Here is an 8,770-nt window from a genome sequence, read left to right on the forward strand (position 1 = left end):
CCCGTTCATGCTCTGTCTCTCTCTGTCCCAAAAATAAATAAACGTTGAAAAAAAAAAAAAGAATGAAATTTTGCCATTTGCAACAACGTGGATGGAACTAAAGTGCATTAGGCTAAGTGAAATAAGTCAGTCATAGAAAAACAAATATCATATGATTTCACTCATATGTGGAATTTAAGAAACATAACAGGTGAACACAGGGGAAGGGAATAAGGTAAAAACAGAGAGGGAGGCAAACCATAAGAGACTTTAATACAGAAAACAAACTGGGGGTTACTGGAGGGGAGGTGGGTGTGGGGATGAGCTAAATGGGTGATGGACATTAAGGAGTGAACTTGTTGGTATGAGCCCTGGGTGTTATATGTAAGTGATGAATCACTGGGTTCTATTCCTGAAACCAATACTACACTGTATGTTAACTAAGTTGAATTAAATACATAAATTTAAAATAAAGGAAAATAAAAATAAATAAATATTGCAAATTAAAAAAAAATAGGGTCATTCCTGCTAGAGTGTCAGTGTGTGGGACTTGGTGTAAGCAGTTTAGGCAGCCAGTGTTGGCAGTCTGCTGCTTACTGCAAGTGGCTCTGTGTTGATGCTGAGTTGTCGGGGAGGGAAATGGCAGCAGCTTACTCCTTTGTGACTGAAGATGTGTCTCCCTGAATGCTGCCTGTCATGGAAGCACTACAAGAAGAGTGAATAACCTCCCCCACTGAGTGACTCTCGAGTTTTTTCAGAAAGCTGTTTCCACACAGTCTGCCTCTGGGTTGTTTGCCTGCCTTCTCTCCAGGAGCAGTACAGTGTCCTCCAAGCTCTATTCCAACTAAGCCTGCTGACTTTTAAAACTCCAGGATTGGAGGGGCGCCTGGGTGGCTCAGTTGGTTAAGTGTCTGACTTTGGTTCAGGTCATTATGTCACCACTCGTGGGTTTGAGCTTGTCAAGCTCCGTGCTGACAGCTCAGAGCCTGGAGCCTGATTTGGACTCTATGTCTCCCTCTCTCTCTGCCCTTCCCTTGCTCTCTCTCAAAAAAATAAACATCAAAAAAAATATTTAAACTCCAGGATTGGGATGTGGTGTGGGCTAGGGTTTATGCTGGTCTTCTGGGGAGGGGCCCACTGTGCTAGGACTGAGACAAGTTTGACTGAGAAGGACAGTCTTGCCAGAGCACTGGGGTGGGGTGAGACTTGGTGTAAAGCAAGTTAGGCAGCCAGTGTTGGCACTGCCTTGCTTCCAGCAGTTACCTCGGTGTTTAAGCTGAGGAGCAGAGTCAGGAAATGGCTCCAGCTGGCTCCCTTGTCCTCAGAGAGTTATCTCTGTGAATGCTACCTTTCAGGGACACACTCTAAGAGGAGTCAATAATCTCCCCACTGTGTGCCCCAGGAATTCTTCAGATTGTCCACACAGTCTGCGCTGTGTTGTTTGCCTGCCTTCTCTCCAGGAGTAGGGCAGTGCCCTAAGGGCTCTATCTCAACCGAGCTTGCTGACTTTTAAAATTCCAGGCTTTAAGCATCCCTTCTCATTTTCTCAGTTAGTGGCTTTGGGGAAATGTTCTCCTTGTGTGTTCCTCTGTGTGCTCCTCTCTCTCTCTCTTAGCTTTCTCCATGACCATGGCTCCCTCCCCCTCTGCAGCACCCACCATCCCTGTCTCCCCTAAACCATGTCTCTTTACTTCCTACCTTCTTTGATGTGGCTTCTTCTCTCCCTTTAGTTGTAGAGTTTGTTCTCTCAGTCTTCAGGTTGATTTCTGGGGTATTTAGGATAATTTGACAGTTATCTATTTGATTCCAGGGACCAGATGAGCCTAGGGTCCCACTACTCCACTGCCATCATGTATCCTAGGCAATATCCTTGTAATGTCTTTATCTGGCTTTGGGTTCAGGATAATGTTGGCCACATAGAATGAGTGTGGATGTGTACCCAACTCTTTAAATTTTTGGCAGGGTTTTAGAAGCATTGGCATTAACACTTCTTTAAGCATTTGGTAGATTTCAGGTTTGGGACATTCCTTGGGGGGGTATTTTTTATTTCTAATTCAATCTCCTAACTCATTTATTGGTGTGTTCATAATTTCTATTTATTTATGACTTATTCTTGTTAGAGTGTATGTTATGAGGAATTTATCCACTTGTTCTAGGTTATCCAGTTTGTTGGAATATAAATGTTCATAATATTCTCTTAAGATCCTTTGTATTTCTGTTGCATCCAATGTAGTGTTACCTCTTTTGTTTCTAATTTTATAGCAGTCTTTTTTTCTTTTTAGTTAGTCTAGCCCAAGATTTATCAAGTTATTTTTTCAAAAAGCCAACTTTTAGTTTCATTGATATTTTCTGTTGTTTTTTAGTCTCTATTATATTCATTCTGCTCTATTCTTTATTATGTCCTTCCTTCTGGTAACTTTGGGCTTAGTTAACTCTACTTTTTCTGATTGCTTAAGATGTAAAGTTAGGCTTTTTATTTTAGGTCTTTCTTCTAAATCTTGTGTTCATGGACTGGAAGAGTTAATATTGTTATGAGAAGGAAAGCTGGTAAAAAAAAAAAAAAAAGCAGATAAAAAGGGGCAGCCATATGTCCGAGGCCAGATACTCTCCTTGCATGTTTTTGGCTTCTGCAATCTGCTTGCCTCTTGTATCAGCTTGCAGTCAGGAACCAGAAGCTTGACTGTACTAGCCCCGCCCATCCCGGGAGCATATGTGTATAAAAGACCAGTAAAACCTGATCCAGATGCTCAGCCTTTGGAGGTGACTCCACTGGGCCAGCACTGGTGCGAAATAAAGTCTTTTCTGATTCCCCAGTGCGATTCTTTTCTGAATCTCCAAGGCATTCGCTTATCGCTTCCTGGGAGCCAGTATTTGCAGTAACATTTTGGTGCATTGGCCGGGAAGATGATAGCCCGTCTGGCCCATTGCGCCACAGTTGTCGAGAACCAGCGGAGGCACCACCATTTCGGTCCTGGAGACGGGAAGGAAGGTGCACCACCAGTGGTTTTCACTGAACCCTGACCCTTGCCAGGCCCAATAATAACCAGCTGCCAGTTGCGTTCTAACGGACCCTGGGGGGAGTCAGAAAATTCTGCCAGGATGGGACCCAAGACTGAGTTAAGGCCCACCCTAGAGGCAGAAGGGGAGTTTGGTCACCTCCTGGGCGACAGTCACAACATAGAACAGGGAAGTCCTGGGTGGAAGTCTGCAAACTGTCTGAATATGTGTGTGAGTGCCCAAGCACCACGGTTTTGGCTATGTAGCCTGAGTGGGTCTTACCCTGCGATTCCATGAGGACCTTATATGGCTCAAGGCAGAGTCAGGTCCACAGAGGCCTGATCTGAGTCAGGGGTTTATACTGACCTCCCAATGCTAAGAGCAATCTAAGTCCCCGCAAGGGGAGCAGCCAAGCAGATGAAGCGACCTCTGCCTTCCTGTTTGTCTTGTGACACCGTACATTGGAAGGGATCCATCTAGGATACCAGGATGGAGAGACAGTCCTCAAAACAAACTGTTTTGGAGTCTATGATTAAGAATTTTAAAAAGGGATTTTCAGGTGACTATGGGGTCAAATTAACCCCCCGGAAATTATGCACCCTCTGTGAATTAGAATGGGCTACGTTCAGTGTAGGCTGGCCCCCTGAGGGCACACTAGATGTCCTTACAGTCCGAGCTGTTTATCAAATAGTGGAGATCCTGGCCACCTGAATCAATTCCCATACATCAATCAGTGGATGGAAATGGCCCAAGTCAAGTCTCCTTGGGTCAGGTTCTGCATTAATAGTAAGGAACAGTGTAGGATCTTAGTGACACCAGCCGAGAAGAAGAACTCTCAGCAGAAAAAAACCACCTTCTATCCTCCAAGAAAATTCAGAAGTCCTTCCATTTCCACCACTGTATGCCCCCAGCACCCCACCAATTGAAGGAGGGAAACCTTGCCTGCCTGACAGTCCACCCCTGATGGTCTTGCCTCTGCCAGCAGCCAGTCTGCCCCAACCAGGAACACCTGAACTGGTAGGAATATACCTTAAGTCCATGGCTCAAGGGCCAAGGCCCCCAATGACAATGCAGATGCCATTTTGGGAGACTAGGGTCCCCAGAGTATAGGTCCCGATGGGACCCAACAAGAGGGGGGACTGGTTTTCTACTATCAACCGTTCTCCACTACTGACCTCCTCAACTGGAAGCACCACACACTGCTCTACTGAGAAGCCACAGGCAATGATAGATCTCCTAGAATCCATAATCCAGACTCACTACCCTGCCTGGATCAACTGTAAGCAGCTTCTGCTTCCCCTTTTCAACACAGAAGAGCACTGACGAATCATCACTGAAGCCAGAAAATGGCTCTAGACTCAGTCACCAGATGGACAACTAGATGTTGAGGCTTGGATACTGGATATGCCTGAAAAGGAGCCCCACTGGGACCCCAACACTAAAGTGAGAAGGGCCAGATTAGAAAGATACCAACTCGCCTTCCTCCCAGGGGTTAAAGCAGGGACCAAAAAGCCCACCAACGTGGCAAAGGTACCTGAGGTCTACAAAGGCCAGAAGAGAGTCCAGCTGCCTTCTATGAAAGATTATGTGAAGCTTTCAGAGTTTACACTCCATTGGACCCAGAAGCCCCCCCAAAACTAGCACATGGTCAATTCTGCCTTCGTGGGACAGGCCCAAGGTGACATTAGACAGAAGCTCCAAAAATTGGAAGGATTCACTGGAAAGAACACCACTGAACTATTTGAAATTGCCAACAAGGTTTTTGTAAATTGGGATCCCACTGCCAGAAAGGAGGCAGACTGAAGAATGAAACAAAAGGCAGCTCTTCCGACTGAGGCCTTGGGGCAACCACTCTCTCCAGGAAGGGCCCCCACAGAAACCATGAGGGGTTCAAGAACAGAGAAGGGCACCACTGGGACGGGATCAATGTGTCTGGTGCAAAGAATTTGGACACTGGAAAAATGAATGGCCCAACCATCAAAAAGGGAAACCTAACACTTCCATTGCACCCAGCTGCTACCAACCAGAACCACTTGAGACTTACCTGATCAGACTGGCAGGAGTGGGTTCTGATTAGGAAAGACCCAGCTCTATCCAAGTAGGCCCCCATGAGCCCATGGTCAAAATGAAGGTAGGGGGCCAGACAATAGACTTCATGGTTGATACTGGGGCCAAACACTGTGGTGACACACAAGGTGCACCTCTGTCGGCTTGAGAAGTCACCATGATAGGAGCCACTGGGATGCAAACCTGAAAGCCATTTTGCAGTCCACGACAATGCCAGCTGGGGTGGGGGTCACCAAATAGTTCATGAATTCCTGTATCTTCCCAACTGCCCGGTCTCACTGTTAGGTAGAGACCTACTAGCTAAGTTGGGTGTAGAAATAGATTTCACCTAGGGTGGACTGATGCAATTGAATGTAAACGAAAAAGCCCAACCCATGATTTTGTCCCTGACGATTCCATGGGAAGAGGAATGGAGATTATATACTTCCCCTCCCAGTGAGCCAACGGTGGTCCCTGAGCTATAAGCTGAATTCCCTTCAGTTTGGGTATAAGTAAACTCCCCTAGCTTGGCAAAAAACCACCCCCCCCAATATTAATTGACCTAAAGCCTGGGGCCCAACCTGCCAAAATACACCAATATATGGTCCCACAGGAGGCATGCCTGCGGACCCAGACACACTTGGGCAGGCTACTCAAATAAGGACTTCCAAACAATGCCAGCCCTCATGGAATACTCCCCTACTGCATGTGAAAAAACCTGGGACAAATGATTACTGCCCTTTACATGACCTAAGAGCCATCAGTGAAACAGTTGTCACAATGCATTCAGTGTTGTCTAACCCATACACTCTACTAGGACTCATAGCCTCTGAAGCAGGATGGTTAATATGTCTAGATTTAAAGGATGTCTTTTTCTGTCTCCAGCTAGCACCTAAGAGTCAACCCCTATTTGCCTTTGAATGGGAAAACCTACATGGGGGCAAAGGAGCAATTCACTTGCACTAGCCTGCCACAAGGATTCAAAAATTCACCAACATTCTTCAGTGGGGCACTGACATCTGACTTAACCAGATTTCTGAGATGGGACTTATGATGTGCTCTCCTCCAATATGTGGACGATCTTCTGCTAGCCAATCCCACGCGGACCCAGTGCTGAGAGAGAACCAGGGCCCTACTCAGGCTACTAGCAGAGGTGGGATACCGGGTGTCAAAGTAAAAGGCACAGATTTGCCAATAGGAAGTTAAATATTTGGGCTTCAAAAGTACCCAAGGCAAATGGATGCTGAGAGCCAAAAGGAAATGGGCAGTCTGTGCCATTCCGATTCCCACTACCAGATGGCAGGCCCAAGAGTTCCTGGGAGCAGCATGATTCTGTCGGATATGGTCCCCAGGGTTCTCAGAGTTGGCCAGGCCTCTATAAGAGGCACTAAAGGGGGAAGAAAAGGCACCCCTTTTCTGGGGCCCTAATCAAGAAAAGGCATTCAAGACCATAAAAACAAAACTCACAGAGGCACCGGCCTTGGGACTCCCAGAGGTATCATGAGATTTCAACCTGTTCACACATGAAAGGAATGGGGTGGCCCTGGGGGTTCTCACCCAGTGATTTGGACCTTGGCAAAGACCGGTGGCATACCTTTCAAAGCAGACTGACTCAGTTGTGGCAGGATGGCCACCCTGTCTGAGGGCCCTGGCAGCCACCACACTTTTAATCAAGGAAGCAGACAAACTCCCATTGGGGCAAAACCTAGGTGTTAAGCTTCCTCATTCTGTTATTGCCTTGATGGATGCCAGAGGGAAACACTGGCTAACTCATGCTCAAATGACACAATATCAGGGACTGCTATGTGAGAACCCATGAATAATATTGGAAGCCATAAAAACTCTAAATCCTGCCACTTCCTTGCCCGCAGTGGCAAGGCCCCCACAACGTGATTGTCTAGAGGTACTTGAAGTCTATTCTAGCCCAAGCCGACCTGTCAGACACTCCCTTACAAAATCCTGACCTCATCCTGTACACCGACAGCAATAGCTTCATGAACGAAGGCAAAAGCCATGCTGGTTATTCAGTAGTCTCAGATTTTGAGGTCATAGAAGCAAATGCCCTTCCACAAGGATGGTCAGCCCAAAGATCAGAACTGTGGGCCCTAATAAGAGCACTGGAACTTAGTAAAGACAAACAGGCCAACATATACACAGACTCAGGCTGTGCCTTTGCCACTCTACATGTACATGGGGCTCTATGCAAGGAGAGAGGACTTTTGATAGCAGGAGGAAAAGAAATAAAAAATTAGGAAGAAATCCTAAAACTATCAAGGGCAGTGTGGAAACTGAGGGAAGTAGCAGACACCCACTGCAAAGGATACCAAAGAAGAAAAGACTCAGTGTTGCTGTTATTAAACATGGTATTGGAAGTCTTAGCCTCTGCAATCAGACAACACAAAGAAATGAAAGGCATCAAAATTGGCCAGGAAGAGGTCAAACTTACACTCTTCGCAGATGACATGATACTCTATATGGAAAACCCAAAAGATTCCACCAAAAAATTGATAGAATTGATTCATGAATTCAGCAAAGTTGCAGGATATAAAATCAACTCACAGAAATTGGTTGCATTCCTATACACCAACAATGAAGCAACAGAAAGGGAAATCAAGGAATTGGTCCCATTTACAGTCGCACCAAAAACCATAAAATACCTAGGAATAATTCTAACCAAAGAGGTGAAAAATCTATACACTGAAAACTATAGAAAGCTTATGAAAGAAATTGAAGAAGATGCAAAAAAAATGGAAAAAGATTCCATGCTTCTGGATAGGAAGAACAAATATTGTTAAAATGTCAATATTACCCAAAACAATCTACATATTCAATGCAATCCCTATCAAAATAACACCAGCATTCTTCACAGAGCTAGAACAAATAATCCTAAAATTTGTATGGAACCAGAAAAGACCCCGAATAGCCAAAGCGATCTTGATAAAGAAAACCAAAGCGGGAGGCATCACAATCCCAGACCTCAAACTATACTACAAAGCTGTAACCATCAAGACAGTATGGAATTGGCACAAGAACGGGCACTCAGATCAATGGAACAAAATAGAGGACACAGAAATGGACCCACAAACGTATGGCCAACTAATCTTTGACAAAGCAGGAAAGAATATCCAATGGAATAAAGACAGTCTCTTCAGCAAGTGGTGTTGGGAAAACTGGACAGCAACATGCAGAAAAATGAACCTGGACCACTTTCTTACACCATACACAAAAATGAACTCAAAATGGATGAAAGACCTCAATTAAGACAGGAAGCCATCAAAATCCTCGAGGAGAAAGCAGGCAAAAACCTCTTTGATCTTGCCTGCAGCAACTTCTTAACTCAACACGTCTCTGGAGGCAAGGGAAACAAAAGCAAAAATGAACTACTGGGACCTCATCAAAATAAAAAGCTTCTACACAACGAAGGAAACAATCAGCAAAACTAAAAGGCAACCGACAGAATGGGAGAAGACATTTGCAAATGACATATCAGATAAAGGGTTAGTATACAAAATCTATAAAGAACTTCTCAAACTCAACACCCAGAAAACAAAGAATCCAGTGAAGAAATGGGCAAAAGACATGAATAGACACTCCTCCAAAGAAGACATCCAGATGGCCAACCGACACATGAACAAATGCTCAACATCACTCATCATTAGGGAAATACAAATCAAAACCACAATGAGATACCACCTTACACCTGTCAGAATGGCTAATATTAACAACTCAGGCAACAACAGATGTTGGC

General features: G+C 45.1%; 1 long non-coding RNA gene across 1 annotated transcript in view; it reads right to left on the reverse strand.

Moving 5' to 3' along the window:
- Nucleotides 1-8,021, reverse strand: part of LOC121024612 (uncharacterized) — a 23,690-nt gene extending 15,669 nt beyond the window's left edge. Inside the window, exons 1-2 of the long non-coding RNA XR_005787768.1 lie at nucleotides 8,006-8,021; nucleotides 3,086-3,091 (exon numbers count right to left, since the gene is read on the reverse strand). This is a non-coding gene — a long non-coding RNA (uncharacterized LOC121024612). The remainder of the gene's footprint in view (nucleotides 1-3,085; nucleotides 3,092-8,005) is intronic.
- Nucleotides 8,022-8,770: the final 749 nt, after the last annotated feature.

The sequence above is a fragment of the Herpailurus yagouaroundi genome, unplaced genomic scaffold (assembly GCF_014898765.1).
Source record: "Herpailurus yagouaroundi ecotype Mexico unplaced genomic scaffold, PumYag 66390, whole genome shotgun sequence".
In the NCBI taxonomy this organism is placed as follows: Eukaryota; Metazoa; Chordata; class Mammalia; order Carnivora; family Felidae; genus Herpailurus; species Herpailurus yagouaroundi.